Genomic DNA, 15,025 nt, shown 5'->3' with positions numbered 1-15,025 from the left:
CCTTGTGCTGCCTTCCATAGTGGTAAAACATAAAATATACAATTTAATAGTCAGATATTTACTTTTGCTATTCCTTTTTTTATTCTAATTTGTATATTCTACAGAAGAAAATGGCATTATCGGTTAGTTATTTGCCTCTCTCCTGAGTTTCCATCTGAGTACTAGGGTTAAACTCAGCTTTTTTGCGTCCACCATTTGCTTTACTTAAGAAATTTACTATTTGTATTTACTTAAACAATGATTAATTGCCAGGACTATTTTCCCGTCGCACTGCTAATCGGATTGCGAGATTTAAGCCATAACAAAATTTTCAAAATGGTATTGAAAAGACTGCTCAAACGGTCAGCTGGCATGCCTGAACTACCTACCACCGCCAATGTTAATGGGCATCACTCAAAGAGCGGATTTAGGGCTCGGAAACAAGTGGATTAAGGGGTTGACAATTGGGCGAATGTCCTCACAGGACTTTGGCTACTACGTTTTGCGTTTGTTTTTACGATTAGGACCGACATGGATGGATCGGAATCATTCAGTTCTGCTCTTTTCCATTATGATGCGTTATTTGGTGAGTGCCCATCTCCCCCAAAACAAAGAAACTAATAAGCAAAATGTGTTTTTCGGACTTGTAGATTGTAGCATTGATTCTGGTTACTGCGTGGCGGATGGGACCACCCTCTTTCGAGTCGACAACATTTGTCATAAGGCCAAGACAGCCTCAACAGTTGTTGGCGATTATCATTTTGACAGTTGCTTCGCGCTTCGCTTTTGTTTCAGTTCCCTTGGCTGCGTTTTGCGCCTTGATTTATGCATTTTTAAGCGGTTCACTTATTGTTTCTGCGCACAAATATGGCCGAGTGCGAGTATCGCGTTAGCTGCAAGATACAAAGGCTTGGGCGCAGCCCTTTCCGCGTAATTTGTTGATTTATTGCACGGCTGCCACTGCAGCATCTTCATTAAGCACTGCTTCCGCTTCAGCCTCTTTGGCCACACCCACCAACGTCTTCGCTTACCGCTGGCGTTCATTTTCATTATCATTATCCTGCTGGCATCGGCATCGACATCGGTACGGGCATTGTCCTTAGCCTCGGCCTCAGCCTCGTTTGTCATGCTCGGTGCGTCTGCTTAAGTTTTCGCACACTCCAACGCCTCGGCTTCCTTGGCGCTGCCTTCTTCTAGCTGTGGAAATTGAATTGAAAACGTGCTGAAGCGTTAAATGCTCTTGTGTCAACTGTTGCCAATCCCCGCCCGAGCTGTCCGTCCGCCTGTCCATCACCGTCACCGTCACTATTTGTGTCCTGTGTCCTGTGTCCTGTGTGTGGGGACATATGAGAATTTGTAACCTCAGCACAAGCTGGTCTCAAGTTATTCGCCGCCCTGGCCCAAAAGTTCACGGCCAAGTGGCCGACAAGCGTGGCATAATTAATTCTAAATTGCATCCGCAAAGGATTGCCAAGTTTTGTGTGAAAGTTTGTGGCTTAAGCGATTTCCTCAAAAATCTGTTTTCCAATATTGGGTATTTTTATTTTTGTAATCTATTTTTAGGGATTTAGTATAGGAGTTATCATAGAAAAATATAGGCCTTAAAGAATTGCATTGCCATAAGGGACAAGAATTGGAATACCTACTTTATTTAAGGTAATAAATTTGAAATAATAAAATTTGTATGGTTGAAACTGGCCCGACATTTGACAAAGTGTTTCCTGAAATTCTTTAAGATTTCCGACACATCAGTTTTCATAAATGCAAATGTATTTTACAAAAAATATAAAACACGTGAAAGAAATTGCAATGCTGAATTTCCATTATTAATAATTTGCTGGTCGATTTAAAAATCCTTACGATTAAGCAGAGTTTTAATTATTTATAATTCGCTAGTCGATTTAAAAATCTTTACGTTTCTGTTTACGTAAGCGCCATCTTACGTCATCGCAATAGGTAATCGCAATCAAAGAACAGATGGCGCTTCCAAAACCGTACGTAGAATGTTCAGAGATGCATGTAAAATACATTTACAATTCGCAGCTTCTGCCAACAACCGCTAGAGGTCTCTATAACAAATGTATGCTAGAATTGTTTAGTGCTTCTTTTTAATGTAGATGTTGTACTTATTCATATAAAATATGTATTATTTATAAAAACAGCACCCCAGTGCTTTTCATTGAAAAACAAAATAACTTTGACGGGATGGATGGTGCAAAATTTTATGAAAATCGGAAAGAAACTGATATTTTAATACATATTTAAAAATAATTATATGCATATACATAAAATATTAAATTTTTTTATAAAAAGACAAAAGTTAAATTTATAATTAAATATAATAAATAAAACTGAAAATAAATAATAATTTGTTCAATAATTTTGATTTTAGTATATTAACTTGTGAGATCTTATTTAAGAACAAGAAAGAAAATACGAATGAACACTATTTATTCAAATATACTATATGTTTATGCTGTTCGAAAGTCAACAATCACCCACTCCCTCGATCAGGCTTAAATATTTTTTCGGACTTGCGCCAGCTGCAAGGAACTACATACTTATATGGCGGGCTTGTCAACCTGTCTTCATGGCAATTTCTATGTTTATGTTGCTGGTGGGATGCGAAAATGTCGCCAAGGAAAGGGGCCACGGGACTGGGACAAGGCGACAGGAAACAAATAGACAAAATGCAAACTTTATTTTTAGTAGTTTTTTGGCGCCGCGGTTCCTGTAAGTCGGCTACAAATACGCAGACAGTCGCACAAACGCAGCATCGCCCGTTATCCTTCCTGAGGATAATGAAGATGGTAATGATGATGATGGTGATGATGATGATGATGGTGATGATGATGTCGCTACTTCTCCTCTTGTATCCTTGCTGCTTGGAGATAGTTTCAGTGATTTTTCTCTGCACTTTGGCTATGCTGGCATTTTTATATGGCTGGAAGGACGGCGCAGAGCGAAATGGATGGCTTGGCTAAATGGAACTGCCTTGGCAAAACATTTGCATCCGCCTCAATGGACAAATTTGCGTATTTATGAAAAGAACAGATTGAAATTGTGCCCCCACCATATTCCTTCATTTATGTCAGCAATTCGCTTTTAAATTGAATTTCCAGTGCAGTTTGTGGCGCAATTAAAGCGGCCACATTGCTACACTAGTTCCTTTTTTTATGATCTGCCCTGTAAATATGCAGTAAACACGCTTGGCTCGCAGCCAGCCAGTCCAGCGATGTCCTGCAAATTGTCCTTTGGCTGTCCGCCACTGGTCACTGCGCCATGACCGCCACTCTTAGCTCTTCGAATGGGTAATACAAATGCCTGTCAACGGCTCGCAGAATAGATGGCATTGTCCGCCAAGGATGGATGCCGCAAAATGTCCTTTGTCAGGTGCGTGGGTGTGCTTCTCCGAATTCCTTTTCTTGGGCAAAAGATGGCTTTTGAGTTCAACGACTTGGAAAATGTGCAGCCTCAAATAGTCAAATATGGTATCACATGCAAGTTACTTCATCACAATGCATGATAAATAGATCCAGTAATAATATAATTCAGCGCAGTCAAGTGGATAAATAACTAGAAGGCTGTGCAACAATTGCTATGCATATCTTAATAGCCTCTCTACACCTAAGTAGGAGTTTTCGAAATGAAATTGCTTAGGCTTAAAGTTATAGAACTAGATCTTACCTCATTATTATTTCAATTCATATTTTTTATTTTCTGTATTCAATTAAACTTCATGGCATTTAATGTATTTTAAATATAAATTCATTATTTTTTTTTTAATTTCTGTCACTTTAAAATGTATATATCTAAAAGCCCTTATAATGTTGGTTGAAACTGATTTTAGATTTCTTTGTATAACAAAATGTTATCATTTACTTGTATAATTAATTAATAAATTAATAATAAATACTAAATATGATATCTTAAAATTTGAGGTATACTGTAACTGAATTGAATAATTTGTAGTTCTTTGCAACCTTTCCTGTTTTTGATCCTATAGGATAAATCACTCTCTTCAAATAATTAGGTAAATAATTCCGCTGTCCATATTTGTAATAAACCCATGACCGCCCAACTGCCCAGCTCCTATCCCTTTAGCCCGGCCAAAAGCAATACCCTGAATACACCTTTCATCTGTGAAGCTGTGAGCCTTCTGCCGCCCGCCTTCGCCCCATCAAGTGGGCGTGCCCTGGGCGGGCCATAAACAACCTCTCACAGCCTCTGCTCCTCGTCGTCGGTTCCCAGTAAACAACGATCCGCGGCTAATCGCCAGGCTACCACTTGAAGAAGCTGCCGCCGCAGTTGCTGGCTTTCTGCCTGATGATGATGATGATGGTCGGAAACAAAGTCAGAGGTTAAGCACGTGCGCATCACTGTGGGCATAGGGCATTGGGCATCGGGAGTCTGGAGTCGGGAGTCGGGAGTCGGGCATCCTTTCCATAATCCCAGCCTGGTTTTCTTTGGCTCTTGGTTGCCGCCTCCTCTCGCTGCTTTACGAGCTGCTCCTCTCGTTCGTTTTGGCCGCTTTGGGCCAATTATAACCTTGGCCTGCTGCCGCCATATCTCACATTTTTTAGTACGTGGCCGGCCGGGTCGGCAATGATGAAGATGATCATTTCTTTTGCTCTCTGGCCAGGTCTGTCTGGTCTGATCTGCCCAGGTCTGGCCAGGTCTGGCCAGGTCTGCTAAGGTCTGGCCTGGGCCGAAGAGCTGGCCTGGCGCTTGGCAAAATTTATAAACGCGCACAGCGAACACCTCGCCACACGTTGGGGCGTCTCTACTTCGATGTTGCTCCATCCCCTTCTGCCTTCTCGACTTCTCGACTTCTTGGCCAACTCAACGACCTGGTAATTTATGATTAATGTTGGGCAGCCGCTGTCGTCGAAGATGTTGCTGTTGCTTTTGCTGTTTCTGTTTCTGTTGTTGTTGCTGTTGTTGTTATTGCTTTTTGGGGCAAAATTCGGAGTGTACCATTTTTGGCAACCCTCCTGTTGTGTCTTTTATTACGATTTGGCGATTGGCATGCCAGAAAGGCACTTGCGAATATGCCAGCACTAAGAAAAAATTGAGCGTACATTTTTCTTGCCACTTGAAAATATACTACATTATTTGGTAAAAAAGTAAGTTAATTGGTATGACGTAAAAAGTAGAGCATTCGCCTTATACCCGAAAAAACTTTAAGCACATGCACTTTGGCATAAGTAAAAAATGTGTTTTAAAATATCCTTATCTTTTAAGACCGATTTTTTTTGTAGAGGAAATCTCTTTCCTTAAAATTTAGATTAAAAGTCTTAAGTCTTAAAAGAGAACCTAATAAAAATAATTATCTTTAAGAATAAAAATGAACAATACATTTTATTATAATATAATAACTATAAACTTGGTTTTTTTTAAAGAATATTGTTTCTAAAATATATTGGTTAGGCTAATCTCCAATGAAATATCTATTAGGTTAAAAGGATCATTTATTATAAAATGGGGGATTTTAAATATTTTTCTATAAAAATTATCTTGAGTACAAACATTTCTGAAAAAGGGGTGTATCAAAATTATAAGATAAATTCCAAAAAGCTAAGATATTTTGTTAAATATTGAAGAATACTATATTCAAGCTTTTTCAAGTGTCTTTTATTTATTTAATTTATAAATTTAATTAGGTCTGCATGAAATAATGCATAGAAGTAATACTTTAAGCAGGTTATTTTTTTGTATTTCCTTAAAGTTGGAAAGTAACTAAACTAAATGTAGATTTTTTGGAAACTTCAAGAAACTTATTTCTGAATGTAGGAAAATTCGCCTAGTGTTATGTAAATGATATCAAAAAACAGAAATATAGTTCTCAGTGCATTTGAGGGCGACAGGAGCAACGGGCCAGAGGTGAACTCATGTCAACGCTTCGCTGAGTTCGCTGGGCATTTCAGTTGTATTTCTGTATATTTTTTCCATTTTTCCATTTTCTTTTTTTTTTTGCGAACTGGGCTGTGGTGGGATGGAAAAAATGCACTTCCTGCTGGCGGTCAAGTCGGTGCCGAGGAGCTTAATTAAAGAGCGGCGGCGCTCATTTGACTGTGCCCGAGAGGCTTCCTGGAAATCAAAGAAACAAACTCGCTAAATATTTCAGTTAACGCTTTGGTGGTCTTGGCCTATAATTTGCTGCTGCTGCTGATTCTGCTGCTGTTGCTGCTGCTGTTGTTGGGATAGACATCGCATCTGATGCCGATGCTGACGGGTTTTGTATAAACAAGTCGAAGTCAGCCTCTCAATCATAAATGAATCATGCGCAAATTATATGGCCAAGACTGGATGGATGGACCGATCAGATCAGATCTGGAGTCTGACTGGACAGTGGACGGTGGACAGTGGATGCTGGACAGATGGCAGGACACGCAGCTTTTGCTTTTGCTGGCGCTGCTTAATAAACAATCATCAGCAACAACAACATTGCCCAGGGAGAGATCAAGATGAAGATGAGAGGTAAGTTAACAACGCGAATGCGAATGCGAATGCGAACTCGAACGCCAACGCCAACAACCGTCGGCCATGTGATAATGATGATTTCACAACCAATTAAGCGTTGAAAGCCAAACACCGCCAGCAGAAATTTGAGGTTAATCCTTTAGCTGCTGCAATTTTCGGGGCCAGCGAAACGTGAGCAGAAGGCGGCAACACCAACGGCACACACCAGCAACATCAACATCTACATCTGCACACCGATGAGGATCTGAGATGGCGGTGGCGATGGCGTTGATGCAGGCGGCTTCAATCAGCAGAAACTTGCGGCGTCTGTCGGCTTGTTAAGTGGAGTGTTGGAGTTTGTCGGGTCGGCAAACGCCACGGGAAATTATGGTGGCCAAACTTCCCAGACCGCAACTAATTTAACCAAAGTGCGAATTGGAGGAGTCGTCGCAATCGAAATCGCAGCGAGTTGTGTTTCTGTTGCTGTTTCTGTTGCTGTTGCTGTTGCACAGTCGCATTCGCAGTTGGAACTGATGTTGAGCCGAAAGCGAAGCGAAATGGCCAGACAAACCGAAAACAGACCGCAACAAAGCAGCCGCGAATCTGAGGATGTGGATGTGGATATGGATGTGGGACCCGAGACCTGAGACCTGAGACCTAAAACCTGCCATCCCGTATCTCCGAGCTTGTTAGGAGGCCCTGAGAATTATGAGCGTCTGCCCAAGCTGCGAATTTGTGAAGCGTGATGAGCGCATGGCTCTGGGATCAAGAACTCAGCCCAGCTGGGAGGGCACAACAGTAACGCAGCCGAGGCCAGGCTTCACTGTACAACACGCGATCTTCACGTTGGCAGGCGAACAGGCAAGCAGGCAGGCAGGCAGCTCTCGAAATTAACTCATAAAATATACATTATCATAGCTGAAACCGCGACTCTGGCTGTGACTGCCGCAGCGCGGACTGTTTCATGTTGTGTCTGCCTGCAGTCTGGCTATAAGTCTGCAGATCTAGCTGGGATCGGATCGGATCGACTGGGAGCTGCTAGTTGGGAGCTGTTTGCTGGGAGCATGTCGTGTTCTAGTCTGAGTCTGCTGCCTTTTTGGCGCTTTCGTGTGGCACCTGTCGCTGCCGCCGCTGATTGGCCCCGTCCAGCAGCGATCATCATCAGCTGGTGGTACTACCACGCTACTACTACGACCACTGACTTGCCAATTGCTTTAACAGATTTGTGGGCAATTAGCCAGGCCGTCGCCATGGGAGCACCGCATCTGCCGCAGGGGGGAAAATAAAAGGGAGTCCGGCAGTCGGCAGTCGGCAGTCGGCACTCGGCAAATGACATGCCGGCCAAGTGCAGTCGAGCATAATGGCAAATAAAGATCGGGCGGAACGATAGTTCAGCCAGGCCGTGTCCATAAACTTGCAGCAACTGATTTTGACGCCCCAAAGAGAGATTTCTTTGGGTAAGAGTCAATCTGAAAGGGGCAGTAAATCAAACAGTTTTATTAAGGGCTATCCGCTAACAACTCAATTTCCAATTAAAATGTTTTCAAAACATTAAGAATACTTATAAAATCTGTTCATACCTAAGAGCTCTAGCAACTGATTTAATGCAGATTTAATTAAAATACAAAAGGTTGACAGTAGCACGCCAAAGACTTTAATTAAGTGGTACCCGCTAAAATGCAATTTAAAATTCAAAGTTCCCCAATAAAAGTTCTTGTTTATTGCTCATATATTTATTAAAACATTTTGAGACATTTAGAACATTTTTAAAATACTCAAAAAGTTACTAATTTAAACAAATATTTTAGATTTTAACATACCATTTTCACCAAAATTAATGGGCCTAAAAATATAATTAAAAAATCAATATTCGTAGTCATTGTTTTAAATAAATTTAAAAGAGAGTTCGGAGAAAAACTGTAAAGTAACCTTTTGCTAAATTAATATTATTATTTAGTTATTAATTAGGTTTATAATTATAATTCCACAAAAATTTTGTAGCCTTCCTTTGAGGCTCCTTGAAAAATCATGTGAATCTGCATTTAAAAATGTACTTTTCCCGTTTATTTGGAGACTGTGGGAACCCGAACAAATTTGGCTGGCACCGCAGCAGACCCTTTTGCCGTTCTTTTCCGGCGACAGTCGTCCTTTTCGCTCACGTCTACGTGTAGCGCACTTATGCACAATTATGGCTTTATTGTCTAAACTTGGGCACATCTATTTAAAGCCATGCTCGGCGGCAGAAGCCAACTGCGATCGGATCCATAGAGCGTTGCATTTTCGGCTTGGCCTTTAATGCGCCGCCATCGCCGCCTGCGCAGCTCCTGGCCATCCCGCTCCTGCACCTCCACCTCCTCCTTCTCGCCCAAGTGCCTCCTTCCAACTCATTCCAATTCGTCCGTCTGTGTTGGCTTCATTGTTTTCTTGGCGGCCCTTCGTCATCGTCAGCAGCCACGGTCGATCTACTGAGAAAAAAAGTAGTCAACATATTGATATTTCATTTGCTCATATTATATTTTTTTTTTTTTGTTTTCCGACATATATTTTACCTGCACTTACAAATATTTTTGGAAAGCTTCAATCAAATAGCTAGACTAGTTTTCGTAGAAACGGACGGACAAACGAACGGACAAAAGAAAGTTCATTCTTTAAAGATTGATGTAGGATTTTGTAGTAGCAATGTTGTAGGCTTTTTATACGCAATAGAAAGGCAGATAATACGATAATAAACGTGTGTTCCTTGCTTTTCCTAATTGCGCCAATTAGATTTTATTTTGTAATTCCTTTAAATATTTAATTCAAAGTCATTTCTTAGTTTAAGTAAACAAAAAATCACATTTTTCATTTAAAATTAGGTTAAAAGTTTCCCATTTTTTTAATCGACCCAATCGAAAGCTAAAGGTAATTTTAAATTTATTTATTTTTAGTTTGCAATCTACTTTTAGTCAATTTTCTGAGTGTCCACTATTTCGCCAAGCTTCGTATGTGGCTGTGACTGTTTCGGTTTCGGTTTCGGTTTCTGTTCCTGCAACTGCTCCCAAGTTCCAACTTGCAGGCTGCGGCTCCGACTCCCGGACGAATTAACTTGTTTTGGTATAAACGGCGGCTATTTTGTAAGTTCATAAAGGATAAATTGCCAATTTTGGGATTTGAACTGGCCAACGTTTTGCGTGTCTGTCCCTGTCGCGTCTCTCCCCCACGACCATTGCCATTACCATTCCCCTAGCCATGCCCGTACCCATACCTATAGGCATACCCATTCCCATACCCATACCCATATCCATTCCATCATTGGGCCTGCCCCATTCGTCGGTGCTATATTGAGTTTTCAATCTTTTCTTGACTTGATGTGGCCACCGATCGACTGGCAGTCGGAGTTTGAGTACGAGCATCAGTCCGTGTTTGCGTGGAGTCTTCAGGGAAAACTGGCAGCCAACCTTGAGTTGCTTATTTAAGGCAGTTCGTCAATTTCTGCCGTCTGAGTCGCAGTCTGAATCTGAGTTTTAGCCCGACTGGAGAGACAATGGCCGGGCTGGAGGCCCAGCAAAACGCTAGCCACTGTGGCGGGGCAGTCTGTCCGGGACTGTGGCGGCGCAAAATGAAACAAAACCAATTAAAAATGTTTCGTTGCACCCAAAAACGAAGATTCGCTGGCCACAGGCAGGGAGTTGGGTGGCAAGGGAAGGGGTCGGGACAAGAGGGGGATTTTACTGCACTGAGAAAAATGCCAGCAATGCCAGGGCTAAGTTTCCAAATAACTTAGGATTTGTAAAATCAAAACAGTTTCTGGCTCTAAGGCCTCTTAATTTGTTTGAGATTTAGTCTTTCACTACATATTCTGCTCCTCATGATAAGCAAGGGTCTTACAAATTTGGGAGACACTATTAAACCAATTCTAGTTCAAGCAAAAGAAAAATTCTTAGATTTTATTTAAGCATTTGCTTGTAATTATTTGGTATTCTAATTAATACATCTACCATGTTAATAAAAAGTTTTTTAAATCAAAAGAACATTGTGATTTGAATTTTTTTTTAACTTAAGTGATTTTTTTGTTATGGTATCCATTCAAAAACTGTTTATACACAACGATTTTCAGTAAATGGTTTAGATGAAATTGAAATAACTTTTTGTATAATTGTTTCGATCTTGGTATAAACATTTTTAGGGTTTAGATAAGTTCAATAAGTATAACAAATGTTTCCATTGATTTATGTTTGAAGTCCTGCTTATTTTGGTTTTGGTACCAATGCCAAAAATATTTATACAAAATTAAATCTTTGACATGTTTCTTAATTTGCATAGAGTGCTTTTTTAGTGCTTTCCAATGCGATCGAACTAGTTAAGATAATTTTTCTTTCAGTGCTTGGCCGCTGAGGCGACTGTGACTGCGACTGCGCTGGTGGCACTGCCACAGGAGTATCTGTTTCTTTGGCCACTGAGCGCCACTGGGTGAGTTCTACGTGGAGTTGCTGCTGCTGTTGATTGTCTTGCAGATATGCAAGTTAAGGCGGCAGGAGGAGGCGAGGGGAGGGTATGGAGGATAGGGAGGGGGTAAGGGTGACGGCGAGGGCGAGGAATGAAAAGGGGTGGCGCAACGCCGGCGCACTACCTACACGGTGGCAGGCTAACAAAAAGCGACAACAACTACATTTTTTGGTCTCAGCCTGCTGGGGCAAGCACACACACACCGCACACACACACACACACACACACACACACACACACACACACAGACACACTTCGAGCCGAGAGACATTCTTCTGGGTCTCAGGTCTTCATTTTTAATGAAATTCTTAACAAGGCGCACAAAATGCAGCGCCGTCGACTTCGACCGCGCCGCGTTGTCCAACTAACTAACCAAATCGCAGTCGCAGCAAGTTAAGTGAAGTGACCGACCCGCCTGTCCGACCGCCCGCCCGCCCCCTTGGCTGCCATCCTGCCCCTTTTTGGGGCACAAAGGATGGTGATGGTGGCTGGAAGCTGCAAGCTGGTAGCTGGTAGCTAAGAAACTGAAAACTGGGAGCTTGGAGCTTGGGGAGCTGCAATTGGGTCCGCAACGCGCATCCATGAGAAGGCGACCGCACACCGCGATTTTGGCCAACGCCGCCGCCGTCGCTCTCATTGGAATTCATTAAAAATTCACCAGTGTGTGTGAGTCGTCTGCCCAAAAAGCCGGTTGAAAGCCCCAGCATCCAGCAGCCAGCATTCAGAACAACACGAAAAAAAAAAAAACATTGTCCATGGAATGAGAGCAGCTCGAAAAATTTACGAAATTAGTTCACAAGCTGGCGAGGATCGGGGGCAAACGGGGAGCTGGCTAACTTGGAGGCCCACAGCATACCAGCGCCACTTTAATTTAGTCATCAGGTGATTTTTCGCGAGCTTCAAGTGAAATCTTTAACGTGACGTTGGAGATTGTTATGTGATCTTGGCTGCGAGCCCCAGTAAAAGGGGACTCAGTAAGGGGCACTGGCGATCGGGACCTCGGGACATTGAAACATCTGAACAGGGCCCGAATAGTCAGCGTGTGTGTGGGCAATTGGGGTCCGAAATTGGCTGATTTCCTGGGCGATTGAACGAAAAGGAAAATGAACCTCAGGTTCACCCTGGTGTTCAAATACATGAAACTGGTTTGAAGAACTGTGTTATAATTAAAAGACATTTGTTCAATACCGTTTTAAGCCTCAGTTTTTTTGTACTTATTTAAAGTAATAGAAAGTAAATAAAATTATACTAAGCCAATTAAATTAATCATGTATGCAAAAGTAATTTGGTATCACACAAATCCTAGACGCTAAAACATTAAAAATGTAAGTCCAATAAATTATATTATACCAATCTGGTGTTTACTAGTAAATTTTGCTAATGCATAGACTCTTCGAATGAATTGCCAAAGTCTTGTACATTTTTTGTTTGCTGATTAAACTATACAATTTGAAACGTTTTATGTTATTTCAATAAGTTTTACAATAATCATTATCAAATACATTTCCTATTTTTAGTGCGGTACCCATAATCAAGTCAATGTAGATTTGTGTCTAAAAATGTAAGTTCAAAAAGTATTAGAATTCATGATTATGCTCTAAACTCAAGTTCAAACTAGTTAGAAAAAGGTTAAAACCCTTAAATAATCCATCTTAGTTATCGGAGATCTAAGCATTTTGTTCCTGTTTTTAATTCAATTCATTTAATACATTTTCTATTGTCAGTGCGATTTTAATAATTTTTTTTTGTTTTTAATCTAAAATTTTAGTCCAAGTCCAAACCCTAAAATATTCGCATCTTCGTTATCGAAGTTCTAAGCATTTTGTTCTTCTTATTAAAGCTATTTATTCCGCTGCCTGAATATGCCTGGAATTCTGAGCTACCGAATTGCTAGATAATTGCCTATAGGCATTCGACTAATTCAAATTATTTCCAAGGCAACCGTAAGATTTGGCTTATAAGCCGTCCGATCTGGAAGCCCGCAGCCGGGTTAGCGACATTTCTGAAGCCAAGTGAAGTGAGCCAGAATCCAGATGCCAAAGCCAGCTAACTCGTAATGGGGGACGCCGTGCAGTCTAGAGTGTAACAACAAAGCCAGGCGACGAACTGCATCACGACGTACTCATACCCGTTCCATATTCCGCTGCCGGCTGTCTGGCAGTTCAGTTTCAGGCCCAGGGCTCGCAAGTTCGCGAGCTACAAGGCTACAGACTTCCTTGGGCTGCGAACGCTTATCAACAAATACCGCAGACAGATATTTAGCTAGCCAAGCGAGTGAAGTCAAGGCTTCCAGGCCTGTCAACCCGACTAAGCACTGTCTCTCGGCTGCCCAAGGTACTGAAATATGCCACCATAACAAGTTATTTACTACGAGGAGCTTTGATTGGATCGAATTGGCCAGACAACTAGGGCTACTGCTGCTGCTGCTGCTACTGCTACCAGTGCTGCTTCAAGGACGGGGAAAAACAGTTGCAAATTGTGAACTATTTGATTTAGGAAATGCAAGGCAAAAACCAGTAGCCGACAGCTGCAATTTCAATAAAGCAACTTGCTGCGAACAGGTGGCAATCGGTCATGCAACTTGTGGCCCGAAGACTCAACCAATCAGCCAGCGGCATCATCATTGCCAGCCACGTTTAATGACAAGATCAAGCTCAGTTCAGTTCACTTCACTTCAGTGCCCCATGCCCCACACCCAAGGCTAAACTAGAGAGTAGGATTCAAAGTCGCGAAAGTGTGCAGCAAATGCTGCTGATGTTACTGCTGTTGCTGCTGTTGCTGCTGTTGCTGCTCCTGCTGATGACGACGATCGTAAAGTAAAGTAAAGTAAAGTAGAAACAAAAACCAGCTTCGGTGGGGCAGCAAACAGGCAGATCTCTCACTTGGCTTGTTGATGTTGCTGTTTGCTGGTGGTGGTGGTGGTGGTGGTAATGTTGCTGCTACTTCCACCGATGTTGCTGCCTCCGTGGGTCTACTAGACCACCGTCTTTGTTGTGCCCGAAGTCGACGCAGTGTCTGGGAAGTCGCCGTGTTCGTCTCGCCTTAGTGGCAGTCATGGGAATTATTGTTTATTGGCATTGGCCACGGTTCCCCACAGTCGCAGACGTCGTCTTAGCCCCACTCACTCGGATCGCACCGGGGCTAGGCAAATAGAAAGATGACTGGCCCGACGACGTTTCTGGGACGGATTTCGTTCTGACATTTCTATTAGACAATTTGTCGTCTGGTGAACAGCATCTCTGCTGAGGAATTCGAGGTGAGAGAGTCACCACTGGAGTTGGAAAGGGAAATACGTGGAATGCTGGCTGGGTTTTTCTTGTTGGTGGGGGAAAGCATTAGAAAAATTATGAATAAATTATATATTTCGTTGAAATATGTGGGATAAAATCGTAGCTTCCTCCTTGAAGCATAATAAAAATCCTTAACTAATGACATTTGGTTGGAATTGTGGAGAAAGGAAAGGGAAATATGCGAAAATAAAGGAGTGCTGGTTGGGTTTTCTAGTTGGTACTGAAAAGCATTAGAAAAAGTATTGATAAATTTTATATTTGACTAAAATATGTTGGCTAAGTATCATAAGAATCCATAACTTATGACAGTCGTTACCAGGTGCTTCTACCATGAGCAAATTGACAGTTATGTTTTGTTGTCTCTCAAGATTTTAAACTAGGGGCCAGGCAAAGATTTCTTAAACTTTAAGCAGAGAATATTTTTCAAAAGTTAACGGAAAAAACTACATGAACAGTGATCCCACAAACCGACCGTGTTAAAAGGATATCATATATATAAAGATATTATTTCTGTATAAATTGGCTTCTTTGCTTAACAAAAATTTAAAACAGTAACAAATTCTAAGGAAAGGAACCATCTTAAAGGTCTTGGCTTTCTTTAAAAATACTAATATAAATGAATAATTTAATTTATTTGGTTTGGTTTTCTTTTGTACTCTCAAACAACCTAAAATTGAATTTTTTGGATGTTTGAGTAAACTAAATTAAGAAGAAAGACAGCACGTTCAAGTTTTTACTTTTCTCGAAAATGCAAATTATGAATGCGATCACTCTTATTTGTTTTCTTTTTTAAATCCAAGCATTTTATT

This window comes from Drosophila gunungcola (genome assembly GCF_025200985.1).
Source record: "Drosophila gunungcola strain Sukarami chromosome 3L unlocalized genomic scaffold, Dgunungcola_SK_2 000003F, whole genome shotgun sequence".
Taxonomy (NCBI): Eukaryota; Metazoa; Arthropoda; class Insecta; order Diptera; family Drosophilidae; genus Drosophila; species Drosophila gunungcola.
Note: the sequence above shows the minus strand (reverse complement) of the source record.